We start from the raw sequence: 22,716 nt of genomic DNA on the forward strand, positions 1-22,716 counted from the left end.
TGCCCGCGGGTGGCAGCGAGAGCGCCGGCGGCGGCGGCGGCGCCGAGGACAGCGACGACGATCCCGAGAGGAGACCCAACGGAGGAGGAGGAGGAGGAGGCGAGAAAGGGGAGGGAAAGGTAAGGTCCACAGTGTGGCCGCTGTGACATCTTTTGAACGTAACCAAAGGAGCGGAGCTCTTGGCTAGTGACTGTCACTTTAACCCCTCTGCTGCCCCCAACACGCACCACCCCTTTACCTCGTGTGTGTGTGTGTGTGTGCGTGTGTGTGTGTGTGTGCGTGTGTGTGTGTGTGTGCGTGTGTGTGTGCGCGCGCGCGCGTGTGTGCGTGCGCTGGGGGAGGTTGGGGTGGCAGATGGGAGAAGGCGTGGAGGATTTAAGGAGATCCAAGGTGCTAACGACTTTCCCCCAACTGGAAGGCGAGTGCCGAAGTCCGTCCTGGCTTCCGTGTTCAGTGATGTGTGCAGGGGAAAGTCCTGTGGCACATGCGATGCGATGGGCATGCTTGGGTAGAACCCAGAACCTGCAGGCGAAGCGTGTGTGTGTGTGGGGGGGGGGCGGTTGTTGAGACCTTCGCCCTCTCAGGATAGCGCATGCTTCTTGGGATGTCATTTGTCTAGGGGAAATGTGTCCCGAAGACCTGTCAAGTAGCTTCCCAGTCTCTTTGGAGGGAGGTGACACACACCTCTGGTAATACAGCAAAGTTTGGCTTGTCTCAGAAGAGCCTTAGCTGCCTGCAGCTCTGAGCTGGAGGTGGTCCTCTTCGGCGGGGACCCTCCTCCCCGGGAGGGCAGGGACTCGGTGCCTGGCAGCAGGGGAACCCTGCGAGTCGTTCGCAGCCCTGCTGTGTCATTGCAGTCCAGGGGGAGACCTGTGCCTAGCTTTGTAGAGTTCTTCAGGTAATTGAATTCCAGTAAGAACTGGCTCAAACACCATTCTCCGGTGCTCATGGTTTTCTTCTCTCTCTCTCTCTCTCTCTCTCTCTCTCTCTCTCTCTCTCTCTCTCCCCCTCTCTCCCTCCCTCCCTCCCTCCCTTTCTTTCTTTCTTTTTTATTTCTGCTGAGAAAATTGTCCAGTAGAAAAAATGGCATAGCAGAGAATATCTTGGTAATATTCAGGGAGTGTGTTTGTTACAGCCTTGTCTTTGGGCAGTCCTGTCTCCACCCACACTCAGAGTTTAGTTTTGTGGCAGCCGCTGTTGTTTAGTTCCAGCTGTATGAAAGCACACGTGTGTTTGCTAATGCATTTTGAAACTGGCTGCTAATATTGGGAGAAAGTTGGTTCAGCAAATCAGCACACTGGAACCTAAGAAGAGTGAGTCAATCTACTTTAGTTCTCTGGCTCACGTAAGGAAGCGCACACATAGTCACTTCTTGCGGGTAGCAGTGAGTCCACCTCCTCAAGTGCTCTTCCTTGGAGACTTGCCTTGGTTTTTTTTTTTTTTTTTTTTTTTCTCCTGTCTCCCTTGGACTTTTCCTAAAACACTAGTAGATGAAACAAATAACCCAGACATGTTGGGATAATGGATCTCTGTGTTTGGAGACAGCTCACTTAAGTTTGGATTTTGTGAACATTTAAAGTGGTTTTGCATGTTTGAAACCTGAGGTAAGAATCAAGGTTGTTGTTTATCTACTGAAATCAATTCTGTGATTTCAGTGGAAGTCTACCAAGGATCTGGAATCTAAAACACACTCTAGACTAGACCAGCATGGTGTGCCTTACAATCGCGTACAAGATTTACATTGTGAAAGCTATGATGAATTTTAATCATCTGATGTCCTCAGCCTTCCCTGTGCTCTTGATTTCATGAATATTTAATTCTGTCACGACTGCATGTTTACTACTTTAAATGACTGCGCTCACAGTTTTATGAAATAACCATAACCGACCATCACATCACCTAATTGAACTTTAAGTCTCTTTTGCCAAATCAGTGTGCAGAATAATTAAATATACAGCCGGTGCTGCCATTTCCATATCACTGGTTCTTCTGTCCTGAGCAGGAGAAATTCCTGCCATCAGCATAAATCTGTAGTGTTTGTTTCCCTGCTGCACCATGCGCCTGTCTAACGCTGTACCGGTTGTGAGGAAGGAGGAAGGATGCTCTAGATATACACAGCAGACACAGAGAGGACTGAAAGCTGGTTGATTACATTTAGTTAATTAGCGTGTTCAGATAATTGAGTATTCCAATCATGGGATTTGCTCCATGTTTCTCTGCGATTTCTTGAGGTAGAAACAAAATACTACTCCCCCCTGCCCAGGTGTTTGCCTTAAAAAATCATGTTGGTTCCTTCTCTAACCTAGAAGTCAGCTCTGTTAATCCTTTGCTCATCTCTGGTCTGGTCCTCTGCTCCTGGCCAGCTCTGCTGGGTCTGAGGACAGTGTCTGTGTTTCAGACCTTCATGGCTGATTTTGCTTTTGATGGATACTCAGACAAGCTATAATTTTTTTTTTTTTTTGTAGCAAATCCGGGTTAAAAAAAAGAAAAGCCTTTGGGTAGCTGACCAAATTATTCTACCCAAATGTAAATGAAAGAACTAGAAAATTATGGAATATGTATTCCCTAGTTTTGTTTGGGGTAAGATGAGTAGATGAACCAATGAAGTTTACAAACAGTAATGTGCAAATATAATGTATTGGACTGTTGTTTTTTTCATTAATGAGAATGGTATGAATTTTAAAAAGTGAATCATTTTTTCCATATTTCATCACATAAGGGCATCATGAATAGGCTGTGGGTGGATACGCTCTTTGAAAACAAAGCACTGGGGGAGTAATGACAGTGTGTGTGTGTGTGTGTGTGTGTGTGTACGCACACATGCATGTGTAGGACAACCTTGGTGTTATTCTTAGGAACACTGTTCTGCTTAGAGACAAGGTCTCTCATTGCTTTAGAGCTTGCCAATTAGACTAGACTGGCTGGTCAGTGAGACCCAGAGAGCTACCTGATTCCAACTCCCCATTGCTGGGATGACAGGAGTGCACCATCATAATTGCTTTATTTTGTTGTTTTACAATGTGGGTTCTGGGAATCAAGCCCAGGTCCTTCTGCTTGCAAGGCAAGCATTTGACTGACTGAGCCATCTTCCAGCCCCAGTCAGGAGATATATATATATTTTTACATGAGAGTACCATGATGTGTAAGGTGCCTTATGTCTCAGAATAGAGATGTCTGGTTCCTCTCCAGCAGCTATTCTTCAAAGGAATATTGCAACAGTTGTATATTGTATGCACTCTGAGCTCTCTGAGCTGGAGAAGACCCAGCATCAGCCATCTAGTCCTCCTGTCTGCTTTTCCACTAAATCTTTCCAAAAAAGCAGTTCCTTCACTTTGCATTGATCTCAAGGCAATGTGGGAATCACCTTTGGTGACCTAGTTATTTCAAGACCTTCTTTCTCGTGTCAGCAAAGAGGTTCTAACCCAGGCAAATCTCATCTGTTCTTAAGAATGGAGATTAAAAATCCTTAAAGGTATGCTTGATTCTGGGCTGGATCACCCTGCACAGAAGTTCCCTGGGGGCCTGGAATATCCCTCCTCCGATTTTTAAAATTCTTCTGAAATGTTTTACACGTATCAAATAAATGTTAGTAGTTTTTTTTTTTTCCTGAAAATTTCTTTGAATAAAGTTTCTTGGACCGCCATAGTATATTATGTCTTCGAGGTGACTGAGGTACTAATACATGTGTGTAAATCCTTTTCCCCATCCAAGATGAGCAATGGATATAATTCTTGTCTACTTCATCTCCATTTCATTCATACATGCTCCCTCCTCTTCATTCTCGCCCTGCATCTTCTCCATCTACCTTCACCACCACAAGCAGTGTTCCCACAGAAGAATGCATTTATGTGCCCATTATGTTGATGAAGACGTCCGTTTTGCTCTGGCCCCCATAAGGTCTTGGTGTGCGGGATGTATCTTCTCTCTTGTGACCTGCGAACGGTTGCTGCCTGTGATGCTCGCTTCAGCTGTGTCCCGTTGGTGATGTTCTTAACCACAGACTCAAGAAGGATGCTGTTGGGAAGGAACCTATGACCCAGCTTGTCAATTGTATTTTTAAGCCTCTCATTTGGAAATAATTCTAGGTTCATGGAAAGGTTTTAAAAGTAAGATGGCATCCTGCAGACTTCTTCCTCAGCTTTCCCTATTGTTTTGTGCCGTGTTATGATGATGATGATGATGATGATGATGTGCATATCCTGCACTGCCCGTGGTACTCTTCTCACCGTGAGTAAATTAACCTCTGCAGAACTAACCACACTTGACAATCAGCTTGTGGTGAGTGGGAATCACTAACAGCGTTCTTCATGCTGCCCTCCTAGGACCACAGGCCTTCCTTATGCCTGGGGACTTCTATGAAGGTACTTAAGGGTCAAACTTAACTTCATAATGATTTCTTTTCCCCATCCCTGTGGTCTGGAACAGCTTGCAAAGTGCAAAGTTTGAGTTCCCCCACATTGTACGTCAGCTGTGGTGCGTCCTGTGGGAGGGCCAACTTTGACAGGATTCCACAGTGAAGTTCACTTCTGGGGAGCAGCATGCAGTCTGTGTGTTTTATTTTATCCTGAAAACCACTCATGCCTTAGAAAAGGTGGGGCATTGTGAGTGTGCTGAGGTCAACCATGTCTCGGGTGGCAAGGAGAGGAGAAAACTGCTAAAACCGAAGCTGCTCGTAGTTGCCTTCACTCTTTGGATGAAAAATTAAGTGTACACCATGCTGAAAGAATGTGGGACCTGGGGACTGAACTCAGGTCCTCATGCTTGCTGAACAAGCACTTTATTGACTGAGATATTTCCCAGGAATACAATTTTTTAAAATCACTACAGGTAATGACTGCTTGGTATTAAATTAAATTAATTTATTTATTTTGGTTTTTCAAGGTAGGGTCTCACTCTAGCCCAGGGTGACCTTGGAATTCACTATGTAGTCTCAGGGTGGCCTTGAGCTCACGATGATCCTCCTGAGTGCTGGGATTAAAGGCCTGCACCACCACGCCCAGCTGGTATTTTATTTATTTTTCGCATGTGTGTTTGATGTGCGGTGTATGCTCATGTGTGTGCAGATGTACACGATTCGTGCCTGTGCACACAGCGGCTAGAGGGGAATGTCGAGCGCTCTCCTCCTGACGCTCATCCATGCATTCTTTTTCCTTGAGATGGGACTTCTCCCTCAGCCCGGAGCTGGCGTCCCCCAGTGAGCCCCGTTGATCCTCTGCTCTCTGCTCACCAGGGCCTGAGGTTACAGATATGTGTGGCCAGGTGCAGCATTTTGTGTGGATTCTGGAGAGCTGGAATTGGCAGTCTCTGGTCTGAGGGGCCCTCAGGCTTAAGAAGCAAGCTCTTTTAACTGCTGCGCCATCTCTTCAGTCCTGTGTTTTTAATGATAGTTTGATAATTGTAACTATTGGGGCCCAAAGTTCTGGAAAGAAGAATGAGCTGGGCATCCAAGTCCTGCTAGTGGGCTCTGGGGATGGAAAAAGTCATCGATCCACCATTCTATAGTCAGGCCAAGTTGGTACTCACTGATTTGGTTTTGCCCTATGGGCCTTAAGGTATCTGACATTTTTTTTTTCCTTAATGGTGATAAGTTAGTAAAGAGTTATCTTCTCTTGTCAGTAGCTCACTGTTCTCTTATGAGGAAAGTCAGGGATGTCCAGGGTGCCAGTCCCTATGTGTGTAAGACACTAAAAACAGACATAAAGCAGATGGATTACTGTGTGCATAGTTATCTTAGGAGAAACAGGTAGCAACTTTTAAGACATAGATATACTTAGCTCAGTCATTTTTTACAAAAACAATCTGCTAAGGTTCTAAGAGAGATAAACTTTGGCAACAAAAGTGTTTTGATGTAAGGTAATTACAAAATCTGAAGAAAAATGATATATTTTTTTCTTTTGGTATATGCTGAGGCTCAGCTCTCTGAGTAATCTAAAATGACAAAATGCTTCTGAAGAGTACTAACGTGGCAAGATCCAGCCGTCATTTTTCTTTACGCCACTCTGTTCAAGGCCCAGATGGCCAGGAAGGCTCATGTCTTTACTGGATCAGAAAACTGCTTCTTTCCCAGGGGAGGATGGGAGTTTGTATCACTTTACATCAATTCCTTTTTATCATTTCTGTGAGAAAAAATACCTGACATAAACTTGAGGAAGACATTATTTTGGCTCATGGTTTCAGAGGTGTCAGTTCATCATGGCAAGGAGAGCGTGGTGGTGATGGGAACAGGGTGCTTCATGTCAAGGTGGTCAGGAAGTAGAGACACAGGGATATAAGGATACAGGGGCAAGGTTATAACCCCCAAAGACTTCCTCCTAGGGTCCTTCCTCCTACTTTTCACCTCCTCCAAATGCCCTCATACAATGAATCCGTCAAGGAACAAATCCTGTTATCAGAACAGAGGCATCATGGTTCAGTTGTGTCTGGATATACCCTCCCTCACACACTAATCTCTTAAATGTTTTCATTTCTTGTGTGTGTTTGTGTATGCATGTGTGTGTACATGTATCAGATGCTATTATATTTATTTATTTGAGAGGGAGAAAGAAATGTAGACAAGGAATATGAAACTTTTAGTAGCATTGCATTTTCTATCCTTTAAGAAGATGACAGAGAAAATTATGGAGTCTGCTGCTTGCTTCTATATAGGAAGGAGGACAAATAGTTGATCGGAAGGTACGGCTCACTGGGCCTTCTTGGCTCTTTCTTTGTCTTCACTGCTTATTCACAAATGAGGAAGTTCAGGGCCCATGACTAGAGAGTTGTTCCTGAAACTGACTTACTGTCCCTGAATCCTTCCCAAGCCTTTCCAAACACTTTATGTAAAGGGACTCAGGTGGTATATTGCATCTTGTGCCTGACTTTTTTTTTATACCTTTTTTACTTAACCAAATAAGTTTGATATTTACCTATCTTGCATATATCAATGAGCACTAAGCCCCATTTCATTGTATAGATGTATCACTTTTTCTTCTTCTTCTTATTTTTTTTTTTTTTGGTGTTCAATGGTGATGAACACTAGGTTGTTTAGGATCTTTGCCTTCATGGATAGAGCTGTCATAAGCAGTGTGTGTGTGTGTGTGTGTGTGTGTGCATGTACCTACATTTTTACTTGTGTGAATTCCTAGGAATAGGGTCTTCTGGTGTAACTGGTTTTAGGGCAAAAGCCCTGGTCCTATAACCCCAGCAGACCTAGGCTCGGCTACCAACTCCAACATGCCAACTAAACAGACGAGTCACAACATAAAGCGGAGAAAGAAGAAAAATTAGTCAACACCCAATGACTAGAGAAGATAAATGGGTCCAGTGACCCCAAGTTCATTTTGAAGGTGCTGACATTAGCTTCTGGTTTATGTAAAGGAAAAGCTGGACAGGGGAAAGAGTCCCGGGCATGGCGTCTTCTGTTTGATCACAGTCGGTCTCAGTTTTTGTTCTGCAAGGTGGTCCAAAGAAGCCTGTATTGCTTGAGGGGTAAGCTGGTTCTCAGGAGAGGCCCAGTCCTTCTCCACGGATGGCTTCTTCACCAAGGATGACTGCCCTCATCTGAGAGATGTTGCTGTTCTTGGAAGCCAAGGTGACTGAAGGTTTAGGAACAATGCCTGGAGACCTTAGGTTACCATTACAAAAGCTGACAGTGGGATGTCTCAGTTATTCCTATCTCTGTGCCGTCGGCCTTGCAGGGGGTGAGATAGGATAGGTATCACTGGTTTTCAATAGGCTGTTCTTGAGAGGTCAACATGCCTGCTCCCACAGTCAAGCGAGTGACCCAAAGTATAAGAAACACACAAAGTGAGAGCAGAGACAGCAGTGTGTTTAGTTACCTGCTGGGCTCAAGGGAGGACTTAGTGCCTTTTAGCAAGAACCGTTTAGGCACGCTTGTTATACTGGGTCCTGTGCTAAGTGTGTATTTAACTTCAGAAGAAAGCGCCACACTTTCTTCAAAAGCCATTCTGCTATTTCGCGTTTCCAAGATCAGCGGATGAGACTTTCAGTGGCTCTGTACTTGGTATGGTCAGTATTTTCAGCTGTTTGACTTAGCTTACTGTGACTTTAATGCACTTTCATATTAACGAATAATGATGCTGAACACCTTCTCACATACCTTTTGGTCACCTGTTTCTTCACAGAAAAGTCTGCTCAAATCTTTGAACCTGTTTTGGGGGGGAAGTAAGTAAGAAAGAGTTATTTATATTCTTACTGATACCATCTGTTATTTTTCACTTAGCTTTTAGGTTTCAGAAACCCTGATGGAAGTTTGGGGAGATTACAAAGCCAGAGACATTTCAAGTTTCCTTTTCGAGGGGGTTTTGGTGAGCTAACATTTATTGGGCATTTATCATCTGCCAGTCACAAAGCAAGGTAGATTCACCTCGGACGATCTTATTTTATGCTCCCTAGTAATCCTGAGAAATAACTATTATTAACCCTGAGGTCAGATGGCTAGTATATGGCAGGGAAAGGATCTAATTTTAAGCTCACCAGACTCTTATTCCTGTTCCTCAGGTTCCGCCAGTTCTACGACTGGCTACTTCACAGCTCAGACTGCTTGCACTGCTTTCCGTGGTTTGAAAGCAGCCTTGGGGTGGGTGAGATAAAGGTTCTGTCACGGACATGCAAATCAGAACATGGAGCTTAAGGCAGCTCCCAGTATCATTTTATTCACTTCAGAAGTTAGCACACTGAGAATCCCCCTGAGGAGCAGGTTTGAGGTGTTCATTTGCATGTCTGTATCCGAAGACATCCACCTCTCCCAGGTAATTTGCATAGCTTCATCACCCTGGGGGCTTTGGTAGCACCGGCCCTGGGATATTAGACTCCTTGTTCAAACCTCAGTTTGTGAAGGCTTTGGACAAACCATGTGAATTTTTAGGATGGATTCTTCTTATCAGTAAAGATAATGCAGATATGGGGACAAAATTATGGTTAGGGCCACTGAGTTATTTCAGTTGACCATTAAATGTCTTGTATCACAGGAAACACTGGGTCCCAAGTATATGGGGTTACCCCACTGACAGGATATGTGTTAGGTATTGAGACCCTTTGAGGCTCTCAGGGTAGCAGGACTGTCCATGTGGGAAATGTGTGAGGCATTGGACTAGCAGTTCAACAATGACTCCTTGTACTGTAGAAATAAAGTTCCCGTGAATAACTGCAGGTTATGCCAATTGGCACTAAATATTTGAAAGCAAAGTTCTTCACTTGAATGCGATGGATTAGCACTAGACTCCTAAAGATACGGTCATAGTCTATCCCAAGTCAGCGGCTGAAAGTTCTAACCTGAAATCAATGTGTGCGTGAGTGCTCACTGAGAACAGCTGCCTGCCTGCACAAGGGAGAGTCCTTGGGGAATATCTTCACTGGAAAGACTGAAGTTATCTCCACACAGCTCTCTCCCCCTCTCCCTACCTCCCTTCCTCTCTCTCTTTCTATACGTCTCTCTAGTTTGACTGGATAAGTGCGTGTGCACTTTCATGTTTCTTCGTGACGCTATTGGAGTTACCAAACACATTGTCAGGCATGAGGGAGCATGTGATTGTTCTGGGAAAGCTACTCTCCTCAGGGACTTGGGCTGCAGCCCGGGGCATCACCCACTGCCCCTGATGGTGGGCTCTTCTTACCTTTCCATCACACTTGATCTTTGGATGGTATGGTGATATTGACCTTGGTCTATACTTAGTTGATGTATTTTTTTCTTTGAGGTCACTGTGCCTGACCTGGGCCACCCTTTGCCTACAATGCTTCCCTTCATTCTTCTATTCCTTTCCTTTCCCTTTCACTAATTAATTCCTCATGAGCCTTCAAAACTTAGTTCAACCCCTCAAGGATGATTTTCCCAATTTGAATGTTTTCATCCCACAGTGTAAGTCAAGTCCCTGCTGATGTGACACCATATATTCTAAATTGTGTGATGCTTCATGAGGATGTATGCTTTCCAAGTCTACCTCTAACTCTAAGATACTACATTACATGTAGCAAAACTTCAAAATTTACACAATACACATATACATACTAAACACACACACACACACACACATTTTTGATAGACTTAAGTGTCACAGCAGGTTTCATACTTGCTATGTAGCTGAGGATGTGTGGATGACCTTGAACTCCTGGAGTCCTGATCATCTTGACTCAGCCTCCTGAGTGCTGGTATTACAGGCATCCACAACTCTGACTAGCTTATGCAGTGTTGGGCATGGAACCCAGGGCTTCATGCATATAAGGCAAGCACTCTTCCAACTGAACTCCATTCCTAACTCCTTTTTTGATAAATATTTTATATTTTTATTTGAGACAGAGAGAGATAGAAAGATGGAGGTGGGGGAGGGACAGAGAGAGAGAGAGAGAATGGAAATGCCAGGGCCTCTTGCCACTACAAATGATTTCCAGATGCACGTGTTACATTGTGCACCTAGCTTTAGGGGTACTAGGAAGTCAAACCTAGACACCAGACTTTGCAAGAAAACATATTTAACCATTGGACCATCTCTCCATCCCCTGTCTGACATGTTGTTTTGTGAACTAGGTATGAATGCCATCTTGACGCTCTTCACCCAGTACTACTTTCTGACATGGGATGGTCCATTTCCAGGCAACCCACACTGTGGTGGAGAGGTAGAGTCTACACAAGCAAAAAACCTCATTAAGTGGTCAGACACGAGTGCCTTCCAACCGATGTAGGCTTATATCCAGTGTTCCCGCCTTAGTGCTTTGAATGTAAAATGTCCCCCATAGCCTCTTGTGTTTGTGATTAAGCCTCATACTTAATCCTTAGCTGGTGGAGGCTTTGGGAGGTGCAGCCTTGCTGGAGGAGGTGTGTGGCTGGGTGTAGACCTCAGGATTTTATAGTCCAGCACCACTTGCCAGTGCTAGCTAGATCATCTTACTCCCTGCTGATCTGACAACATGTGATGCCTGGCTGTCTGCTCATACCATGTGTTTTCCTGCCATGATGAAACTGGACAGAAAAAGGATGGGTGGGGAAGAGTTAATCAAAATTTATGTTGTTATGAATAAGCGATATTTCTTCACTAGTTTATCTATCTATCTATCTATCTATCTATCTATCTATCTGTCTATCTGGAGGGAGGGAGGAAGGTAGAGAGAGAGGAAAAGAGAGAGAGAGAGAATGAATTTGGGCAGAAGTACCCTGTGGGGGTAGATGATTCTGGTATTGTATATATGTAAGTAGAAGAACAGATTAATGGAGGGGGGAAGGCCTCAATGAGGTCAGAGGAAGATATTGAGTAAAGGAAAGGTGGAGAGAGGGTTGATCAAAATCTAAGAAGATATAAATGAGTCATGTGGAAACCTATTTTTTAGACAATGGAGCACTCAGGAGACATAGATTGTCACTAGAAAATTTTTAGCACCAGGGATGGGATACCTTTCAGTGAGTTGTTGGCCAGGGAGCTCCCTGATGCCCCCAAGACATTACAGTCCATTGCCGAAACCCTTGGTTTCCCACCAGTAATAGATGGTGAGACCCTATTGCTGAAGACCCCACATACTTGGGCTGTAAGGTCACTCAGCTGGAGCTGAGCTGAAAACCATCTCCAAGTAGACCAGCTGGCAGAAAGTTGTAAAAAGCCATACTGTATGCAGTTCAATGGGAGAGAGAGAAATCATCAGTGAAGATACCCAAAAGTGGACACTGCAAGTCTTATATTTGGCCAGCCAGGCCAAATGAGCCAATGGGTGCAATCATGGCATGTCAGTTATGGGGGAAACCAACCATCTTCTAAGTTGACTAGAGGCCTACTCCATGGGAGGGAATACATCCCTGATACTGAAAAGTTAAAACAGGGGTGGGCATGAGCCCTAGGAGTGTAACGTCTGCTGATGTCTGGCTAAATGTATATACTGTGCTCACCAAACTGCCCAGTAAGCACTTCTGTTAATGTTCATACCCATATATTAATGCCACTCTCACTTTTGGTTAGAGAAGCTTCTCTTTTCAGATGGCAGTGACCTTGGGATGACTCATAAGGCACCATACTGCTGAGAAGAAATGACAGAAGAGTACTCAGCACTGAAATATCTCTAAAACACCTTCCATGCCTCAGGGTCCATTGTAGAATAGGTGGCGGAAAAAATGTAAGAGCCAAAGGAAGGGTAGGACTCCTTACAACATGTTCCTTTAGACACAAAATGGCTTGGATATCCATGATGTCACAGTTCCTGACACTACCTACACAAGACCATCATAATAGGAAGAAAAGATCATGACATCAAAATAAAAGAGAGACTGATTGAGAGGGGGAGGGGATATGATGGAGAGTGGAGTTTCAAAGGGGGAAGGTGGAGGGAGGGAGGGAAATATTATGGGATATTGTTTATAGTTATGGAAGTTGTCAATTAAAAAAAACGAATCCTACTGAGTATAAATGGCACAATGTATCCATTCCTCTGTTGTGAAATACATAGCTTAGTTCTATAACTTAGTAAATAGGGTTGCAATATAAAGTGATATGCAAACATTTGTGTGAAAACAAATTTAAGTGCCAGGGGTGGGATACTTTTCAGTGTCCTGTTGGTCAGGGAGACCCCTGACGCCTCTGAAACATTACAGGCTATTGCCAAAGCTCCTGAATGCACACAAGAACTTAATGGCAACACTCTATTGCTGAAGACTCCACATATTTGCACTGCAGGTCACTGAGAAATCAAGCTAGAGTTGAGCTGGAAGCCTCCTCCCCGTGGACTAGCTGTTATGGTGCTGGAAAGAGCTGCATGCCTGGAGCCTTTTGTGGGGAGAGAAGTCTTCAAAGGTATTAACAAGCGGGGGACCCTGCAAGCCTTGCAGCAAGCCAGCCAAGCCAAAGGAGCCACCTGGTGCAATGGTGACATGTCTGTTTTTGGGGAAACCAACTGCTTTCTGATTGGGATGAAGGCCTGCTCCATGGGAGAGAATTTCTGCCTTTTACAGAAAACCTAGTCAAAAGCCTGTGGCCATAAGCTCTAGATGGGAAACTAGTCCTGTTGTCTGGCAAAATGAGTTGATATATTATGCCCACCACCAAACTGCCTTCTAAACACTCACGATTATGCCCATATCTAAGTGCTGCTCTCACTTTTGGTTATAGAAGCTTCTCTTTTCAGATGGCAGTGACCATTGGAAAGACTCAAAAGTCACCATTAGTGCTGAGAAGAAGTGGCAGTGGCATGTTCAGCACTAAGTGAGCTATTTCTGTTACGCCCTGTAAGGCTCAGGGACCATTGTGGAAGAGATGGTAGAATGAATACCAAAGCCAAAGGAAGGGAAGGAGTGCTTACAGCACTGCCTTCCAGACACAAAATGACCTGGATGTTCATGACCTCACAGTGCCTCACAGTACCTAGGGAAGACCTGAATAATAGGAGGGAACAGTTCCTGACACGACCCACACAAGACCATCATAATGGGAAGAAAAGGCCATGACCTCAAAATAGGAGACTAATTGGAAAGGATGGAAGTTTTGGGAATAGGAGGGAGGAGTGCTGGGAGGTCATTATGATCCTGGTCTATTTATGTATGGAATTTTTCCATAAAAATTGAAAAAAAAAACCCTGGATTGGAAATGAACTCATTTTTTAAAAAATTTGTTTATTTTATTTATTTATTGAGAGCGACAGATGGACAGAGAGAAAGAGGCAGAGAAAGAGAGAGACTGAGAATGGGTGTGGCTGAGTTCAATCCCCAGCACCCATGTGCAAAGCTAAGCATGGGTACAAACCTGTAACTCCAGTCCCGTGGGGTGGCAAAGACGGAATTACTGGGACTGGCTGGTCAGCCAGTTTTTCCAGAACAGCACCTCCTGGCTCAGTGAGAGACTCTGTCTCAGAGAAATAATGCAGAAAAGTGGCAGAGGAGGACACCTGCTATCTCTCCTGGCCTTCACATGTGTGGACGTACATCTGTACCATGCACACACATGCACACATGCACACACTATACACTACACATATACATAGCATGCAATACCCCCCTCCCATAATTCAGCTCCTCATTTGCACCAGCCACAGCATAAATGCTGAAAAAATCTGCATGTCCAATGGTTACCATATTGGACCATGTAGATGAAAGCACTTCTGCCACTACAGGAAACTGGACAGGTCACTGATGTAGGCTGCTGTGGTGGTTTGAATTAGGCATCCTCCATAAACTCATGTGTTCTGAATGTTAGGTCCCTAGCTGGTGGCAATTTGACAATGGGAGCCCTGCTAGAGGGGTCTGTTTTGCGGGGTAGGCCTGTGGGTGTGACAGACCAGCTTGCCCTCGCTGGCCCTTGGCTCACCTTCACGCTGCGGTTTTCCACCTGCTGTGGCAAACGTGGAGTCCAGGCTCTGCTCACGCCATGCTTCTCCCTGCCATCAAGGAGCTTCCCCTTGAGACCATAAGCCTTAATAAACAACTTTCCACCCTCCAGCCATTTGGGGTTGGGCGCTTTATCTAAGTGACATGAAAGTAACTGTGACAAGAATGGCTTCACCTGGCCTGACACGCCCCAGCTGTTTTTCCCTGAAATCCCCCTTGAGATGCTGTGAAAATGGTCCTTTGATAAGAATAGACTTTCCAGATTCCTTAGATTTGCTGTGGGTTCTTGGTGAATTACTTACAAATTGTTTTTGAACTACTAATACTGTCCTGTAGAGGGGCAGCTTAGAGTGGGATCCCATTCAGAAATTTTTGCTGGGTACTTCACTGAATCTCAATATTTGCCCTTGACCACTGGGAAACAGTCTCCAGTAAAGTGGTTGCAGAGATGTTTTTTCTATTACCCAAGCTCAAAGCCTTTATTAGTGGGTAGCTGAGCCACTGCCTGGCATGCCATTGACATCTCCTCTTGGCCACTTACTGATGACTGCCTCCTCCTGGGGGGTCACAGTGACGGCGCTGGTCATCAGAACACACAGTGGGGAAGTCTTGCCAAGGACCCGACACTAACGTCACCCCGGAGCCGCCACGCTCGCGGTGACAAGGCAGGGAGTCAGGCTGGACTGTGCCGTAGACGAGGAGTACTCCATTGCGAAGCTGGGCCCTTGCAGTGTCTGCCTCATCTTCTTTTCCTTCTACGTCAGTAAAGTTCTAATCGTGTTGGGATCTCTGGTGATCTCAAGCATGGGTAGAAAAGAGAGGATGGGGCCAAGGAAACGGCTCAGTCAGTCAAGTGCTTGCCTTGCAAACATGAGGACCTGTGTTTGACACTTCACATCCATGTGAAAATGCGAGGAGTGAGCCGGGCGTGGTGGCGCACGCCTTTCATCCCAGCACCCGGGAGACAGAGGTAGGAGGATCGCCAAGAGTTCAAGGCCACCCTGAGATTACCTAGTGAATTCGGGTCAGCCTGAGCTAGAATGAGACCCTACCTTGAAAAACCTAAAAGAAAATGTGAGGAGTGGCGAGGTGTGCCTGTCACCCCAGCACCGGGGCGGTGGAGATAAGAAGACCCCTGGAGCTCAGTGTACAGCCTGACTGCCAAATTCCAGATCAACGAGAGCCCTTGCTGCAAAAGAAGATGGACAACATTTCCGAGGATGACCTTATGGTTGTTCTCTGGCCTACACTGTACACACATGTGCACGTGCACACACGTGTACTACTCACCCTGCACACACAGAAACAGGCATGTTACACACACATCAAAAAGAAAAACGCTGTGGATGAAATTCCAAGAATAAAGCAAATGCCTTTCCATCATTTTTTTTTATTTCTCTTTTTCATCCACAAGGGTGAAGAATGATCTTTTTAAGATTAAAGGGAGAACTGGGAAATTAGTTCTCTAGGATCCCAGTATGGGCCTTGCTGTCTTTGTCTAGCCTGTTATGTGAGTGTCAGCAAGAGAACGGACGGGAGAATGGCTCCGGGGTAGATCTGGTGAATTTCCTCCCTGTTGGCTGAGATGAAAATTTGAATGGCACCTTGAAGTGGGCCTAAAACTCTTTTATTTACGCATCTAGTTATCTGGGAGGCCTCCAGGCATCACACTGAGAATGTAGCAGTGCGTGGAACACAGTGAGAGAGATGTGAGCCTGGTTTGTCTTTTGCTACTGTGGCAGATAATCCCAGTAGGAGTTAGGATGCAGCTACCATAGGGAATAGTGACCAAGGAGAGGAAAGGTTATGCCTACCTAAAAATAATGACACCTTTCTCATACCTCTATCTGTCATTAAAAGAACTATCAAAAACACAGAGACAGGGCTAGAGAGATGGCTTAGTGATTAAGGTGCTTGCCTGTGAAGCCTAAGGATCCAGGTTCGATTCTCCAGGCTCCACATAAGCCAGATACACAAGGTGGTGCATGTATCTGGAGTTCATTTGCAGTGGCTAGAGGCCCTGGTGCTCCCATTCTCTCTCTTTCTCTCTAATAAATAAATAAAAATAAATCTTTGAAAATAAAAGCAAAAAACAGAGACAGGAAAATCCAAATATATCTATGAAAAGCTAGAAGTTGTAGCCCAAAGCACTTTAATCAGCCATTAAGCATCACTTTATATTTCTAGGTACTTGACCTAAGAGTGCGAAGCTAGATATCATTCATCTTTGCACATAAGCCCATTTCCTGCCACTGGGATTTGTGGGTAAAGATGGCCTCCTGCCTCTGTCATGCTAATGGCTTCAAGCAAAATGGCCTTGAGAAAGGAGCTTGCATTTGAAATGTGACTGTAGTCTTTAATCTCTGGAACTGTCTTGCCTTCACCACATGCCTCCTCTCACATACACTCCTTTTCTGAGATGTGTGTGCCTTCCCTGGGCATGATTGGAGCAAAATCACCCAAGCTCACGTTGGTGCCAGGTCAGAAACACAACCCAAATTTTGGGCAGTAACTTGCCCCATTTTTTTTTTCTCTTCTAATTCAGCTTCTAGATGAATTTTTTTCAATATAAAGAAACCTCCCTTTTGGCAAAATCCCCTAATTCTATTGGGATTCAGTGTCTGTGGCAGTGTCCACATATCAGATGTTGCTTTGCTGGATGAAAGAATCAAAGACACTGAAAAAGAAAATTCTTGAGGGAAAAGCAGTGCCAAGGAGTAACGGACATGTCACATTTGCTGTGATGTTTGAAGATATGGGGGAAGTTGCTATTCTGATGCATCATTTTAATGGTGGCCTAGAGCTGAGATCCACATCTCCGAGGCTGTCAAATACAGAGCAATAACAATAAAATAAGCACACACCCTTGCCTTCATTATTTAGTTCCCATTTTTTAAACTTCTGGCAGAGAGGGTGTTTCAGTTGAAGGTCCCCTCACCTAGCAGCAACCCGGCTTTCTGTTGATGATCTATCAGAAAAATGAGCATGTTATTTGAATTAGTGATTTGAAAGGATTACAAGAAAGCGACCACATATTGCTCTGATTCCATCAGAAGAAATTCTGTTCAACCTTACCAAATAAAAAGGTAACATAAGTGAGTTGTGATGTGAAGGAAGTAACATATGTGTGCTCTCAGCTAACTCTGGAGAGCATACGTGTCTCAGACATGGTGTGGGGCTGGGGAGATAACTCAGCTCTTCAAGGCCTTGCTTCACAGGCCAGAGAACCTGAGTTCGATCCCCAGAACCCACAAAACATGTTGGACATGGCGCACATCTGTAATCTTAGCTCTGGGGAGGCAGAGATAGGAGGATCCCCGGGTCTTGTTAGCCGGTCCGTCTAGACTTATTGGTGAGCTCAGACCTGGCAAAGGAGATAAAGAACTTTCCTGATGTGGACACCTAAGGCTGCCTTGCCTACCCTCCGATCTCCACACTCATGTAGACACTGGCGCGTGCACGTGCGCGCACACACACACACACACACACTTGCACTTCTAGCACTATGAAAGCTGGCCAGCAGGGAGGATGCTTCCAGTTCAGTTTCCCTTTGATTTCTCAGTGTTCTGAAACTGAGGCATGTGATGTCTTCAGCAATGGGCTCTTACCGTCTAGCTCTGTTGAGCAACCAATACCATTGGTAATAGCCTCTCAAAATTTTATTTTTAGTTTTGAATGTAGAAGGCATAATCTGTCACAGTGGATTCATTAGCAGATATGATTCATACACACACACACACACACACACACACACATATATCTCATAACCTGATTAGTTACAAGAAGCCGTCCAACTGTCCAACATTGCCTTTAGATCTGGCTTGGGAACTCTTGGATTGAAAAGTGAGTCACTCTGTGAGTCTCTGATGACTTCTATGTGTCAGTCAGATTCCGGGAAGGAAATCTGGGTCCTTTAGCAAAAACTGGCAATGCAGAGAAACGGGCATGGGGGAGTTTTCCGAGGAAAACATGGCAGCGATTAGAAACTGACTGGACGTGTAGCTTTTTCGTCTTGGTAGCGAACAGACTTTGCTCCCATCTGCAGGGAGAGTTGGTTCACACAGGTCAAAGGTCTAACTCTTATGAAGAGCAATGGTTCTCCATCAGGGAAAACTAGGACATTCAGCGTTATCTGCAGGCATCTGGGTTGCTGCAGCCATTGGTGATGTGCTCCTGGCATCTACCAGGCATACACAAGGATGCTGTGTACGCGCTACTTGGTACAAGACAGCCTCTCACAGTGGTGAGTCACGAGGCCCAACATCTCAGTAGGACCACAGCTCAGAAACCATGATCTAGAGAATGTTCCAGATGATTAGATTCATGCCTTTGTGCCCACTTCATGAACACAGTCTTTTGAAAGAAGCTTTTAAAGCAGAGTATCTGTGTTAATCATTTTTCTTGTTGCTGTGGATAATACCTACAAAAGCAAGTTAAGGAAGGAGGAGTTTATTCTAGCTCATGGTGCAAGGGGACCATCCATCATGGCAGACAGCATGGCGGCAGGAGTGTACGGCAGCTAGTCGCAGCGTGCTTGCAGTCAGGAAGCAGAGAGTGATGCGCGCTGGCGCTCTGCTGGGTGCGCCATTTTTATTCAGTGTGGAGCCCCAGTTCACATGCAGGTGTCTTCCTCCTTCATTGGTCCTTCCTGGGAATACATTTAAAATATTTTATTTATTTATTTGCAATCAGAGACAGTGAGAAGAGAGAGAGAGAGAGAATGAATGAGGATGGGTGCACCAGGGCCTCCTGCCTCTGCAAAAGAACTCCAGTTGTATGCACCTATTTTTGCATCTGGCTTTCAGTGCATACTGGGGAATCAAACTAGGGTCATTAGGCTTTGTAAGCAAACACCTTCACTGCTGAGCCATCTCTCCAGCCATGGAAACTCATTGATAGATATAGCCGTAAGTGTGTCTGTAGGTGATTCTAAATCTAGTCAAGTTGATAATCAGGAATGACCATTAAAGTATTTAATCACCAAAAGAATATACTTTTGGGGGGTAGCAAGGGAGCCCCCAGGTCTGTGAATCCCCTTCTTTACTATTCTAAGAGAAGAAAGTTCCCTGGACTTTTGAGTGTTGTCCTTTCTCTAACAAAACAGATTTACTGGGCTAGACAGATGGCTCAGTGCGTAAGGTGCTTGCTTGCAAAACCTACTGGCCTTGGTTCACTTCCCCAGTATTCACATAAAGCCAGATGCACAAAGTGGTGCATGTGTTGGAGTTTGACTGCAGGGGCAAGAGGCCCTGGTATGTCCATTCCTTTCTCTCTCTCTCTGTCTCTCATCCTCTCTCTTGCTCTATTTGCAAATAAATAACTAAATACTATAAACAATAAAACAGGGATAGAGAGATGGCTTACCTGTGAAGGCACTTGCCTGTGAAGGCTGAGGACCCCAGTTCAGTTCTTCAGGACCTGTGTAAGCTAGATGCACAAGGTGGCAAATGCATCTGCAGTTGAGGCCCTGGCACACTCATTCTCTCTCTCTGTCTCTCTATTTCTTTCTCTCTCTCAAATTAATTAATTAATTAAATTAAAAAATGAAACAAACTGAGTAGAATTATTTCTGTTGTGTATAAAGTGAAAGATGGGAATAATCTTTATGTACCATTGTTATAACATAACCTTTTGTGTTTCCAAGCCAGTGAATTCAAAATCTATCAGTGTTATATTTTTATTAAATTTTACTACAAGCATTTCTTATCTTCTACACTATAGTCTAATCCATGTGTATACATTTTAAAATCAGGGGAACATTGTATTCTAAGTGGTTCACCATTTTTAAAAACTATCATAAAGTAAAGCTAAGAACACTTAGCCATATGAAATATTGGTGACCAGCCAAACTTGTGAGTCAAGAAGAAGGAGAAACCCAGTGGTGTTAAAAACTGTTCAGCAAGTGTGTACACAACCAAGATTTCTCACTGCTGCTCATTAGTGAGGATGCATTTGATTAAATTCCTTTGACTTCATCCTAAATCTTGAAAGGTCTAATCTATCAACTATGCTCCAGTTTCATTGATAAACGTGGTGCCTGTCAGTGTGAGATGGCCAGGAAATGGTCCTGTATCATTTATGTAGTAAGAGTCCAAAGTGAGAAATGTACTTTATTTGAGGGCTTGGCAAACTTGTTCTGCAGAGGACTGGATAGGAAAGACTTTTGGTTTTGGGAGCTCAGCAGCTTTTGTCCCAACTACTCAGTTCTGCATCTTCCTGATAGAACTGTTGATATTCATGTATATTTATTTGAGACAGGGGTATAGGCCAAGCTGGCCTCTTAACTTGCTTGTGTTGGAGGATGGCCTTGAATTCCAGATCCTCCTATCTAGATGTGGAGTTTGTGGGTATGCATCACCATGCTCGGTTGCCTGATAGGTTTTCTTTCTTAAAGCATAAGTGTGTATGCATCTGTGTGAGTGTATATGCATGCACGTATGGAGGCCAAAGGCTGAGGATGGTGCCTTCCTCCCTCTGTCATTCTTCATGTTATTTATTGAGCCAGGGTCTCCCGCTTGAACCCAGAACTCACGATTCAGATTCGGCTACTCTAGCTAACCAGCTTGCTCCAGGGATCCCCCCTGAGTACGCCTCCCTGATCACTGGGACTGCCACTCCTGGGTTTGCCTGTGGGTGCTGGGTTGTGAACGCAGGTCTTCACACTTGCACAAGTACCTTAGCAACTGAGTCATCTCCTCAGGCCCCCGGGAGAGTCTTTTGATGTGAGGTATGCGTTCAGGTCTTGATTAAGATGTGAATGCAGGTATCCGCAAACTATAGAGAGAAACAAGTCACCATTTTTGGCTTTCTGTTTCCTGTGGTCCCAAAGTACCCACTGATGACCTGTGAAATCACAGGTGTAGTTATACAACAGTAAAATTTTGTTTGCAGAAATGGGAATTGGGCCCCCCAGTGCTTCATGGAACCCTGCCTCCACTCATACAGACCATATACCATGACCATCACCCCTCCCACCACTTTCTCTTTTTCTGTACCTCTTCCCCCATCGCTGAATCCCATCTTCTTTCCAACTAGCATCTCCTCTATTTCTTCTTCTTTATTTTGAGGTAGGGTGTCAACGTGGCCCAGGCAGTCCTGGAACTCACTCTGTAGCCTGGGCTGGCCTGGAACTCATGGCAGTGCTCCTGGGGTGCTGGGGTGAAAGGTGTGCACTGCCATTCCAGTCTGCTCTTCTACTTCGATGTCATCGTTTCCCCCTGTCGTGCGGGTCTTGGATAAGCAGCCCAGTCCCTGTGCGGTCGTGACGGCCACAACTACTTTGTGTCTGGAAGACAGCGGTGAAGGCCCCCTCCCCTGCCTTTGGCGCTTACATTCTTTCTGCCTCAGCTTCTGCCATGTTCGCTGAGCCCTGGCGCGTTTGAATGCATGACTCACTAGTCATAAGGAAGGCCATTTATGAAACTTCACTTACAGAACAGATTCTATTCAAAGGCTCCACTGTGGGAATGATTAAAAGTTGCATTAAAGTGTGGGTTTATATCCCACCAATGGCCTACAAGCCAGAGAAGCTAAACCTTTATAAACTAGTTATATTATTTTACTTATTTATGACAGACAGAGGCAGATAGAGATAATGGGCACGCTAGGGCCTCTAGCCACATTCTCGCGCAGGCGCCACCTTGTGCATCGGGCTTTATGTGGGTCCTGAGGAATCAAACATGGGCCCTTTGGCTTTGCAGACAAGCGCCTTAACAGCTAAGCTGTCTCTCCAGCCCTAAACCAGTTATCTTAAAACATGAGGCTGTACATAAGGAAGTGATCTGGTTGGGGTCTGTTTAGGTCATAATCAGAAATGTTATATTAGTCATTTTTTTATGATTTGTTAGATTTCTGGCTTGGTGAAGAATTGGACCAATCAAAAAGGACATCAGACATTGCAAGAAAAGGCACCCATGGGCATGAAGTGTGCTGCGGGCCTTAGTTTAGAAAGGTGCCTGCCCGTGTCTTGACACCCATCACACGCTGCTGTCGCCGTCCTTGCTAGCTCGTGCAGAGAACAGGGCAGGATCCTGCTCCGCCATCTTCTGAGTTCATACGAGAAAGCTTCCTGGTGTGGGCTGTGTCATTAGGCCTTGTCACTATGTCAGCTAATGCGATGTGAGGACGAGCGATGGCTCCTGCAAACTGTGGAGAGAAACGAGCCACCACATGGCTTTGCTCCTCTGTTTCTAGGTAATCAGGCCAACACAGTCATACGCTGTAGCGCTTCCGACAGGCCAGCCAGCTGCCGGCGAGGCAATGAGAGGTTGCTGTTTTATTTTTATTTTTATTTTCTTATCCATCTCTTAAGTACCTTCAGTCAAGAAAGGGAAAACTGCAATAGTTTTCTGTGAGAGTCCTCAGTCATGGAGGAGCACAGAGTGCCGCGTAGCCACACGAGCATAAAGCTGCCCCACAGTCTT

At 45.0% G+C, this 22,716-nt stretch overlaps 1 protein-coding gene across 1 annotated transcript in view; it reads left to right on the forward strand.

Annotated features, from left to right (window-relative positions):
• The first annotated feature begins 627 nt into the window (after nt 1–627).
• Nucleotides 628–22,716, forward strand: part of Rbms3 (RNA binding motif single stranded interacting protein 3) — a 1,479,068-nt gene continuing 1,456,979 nt past the window's right edge. Inside the window, exon 1 of the mRNA XM_045136303.1 lies at nt 628–898. The gene's annotated coding sequence lies outside the window, so the exon portion shown is untranslated. The remainder of the gene's footprint in view (nt 899–22,716) is intronic.

The sequence above is a fragment of the Jaculus jaculus genome, chromosome 17 (genome assembly GCF_020740685.1).
Source record: "Jaculus jaculus isolate mJacJac1 chromosome 17, mJacJac1.mat.Y.cur, whole genome shotgun sequence".
Lineage (NCBI taxonomy): Eukaryota > Metazoa > Chordata > Mammalia > Rodentia > Dipodidae > Jaculus > Jaculus jaculus.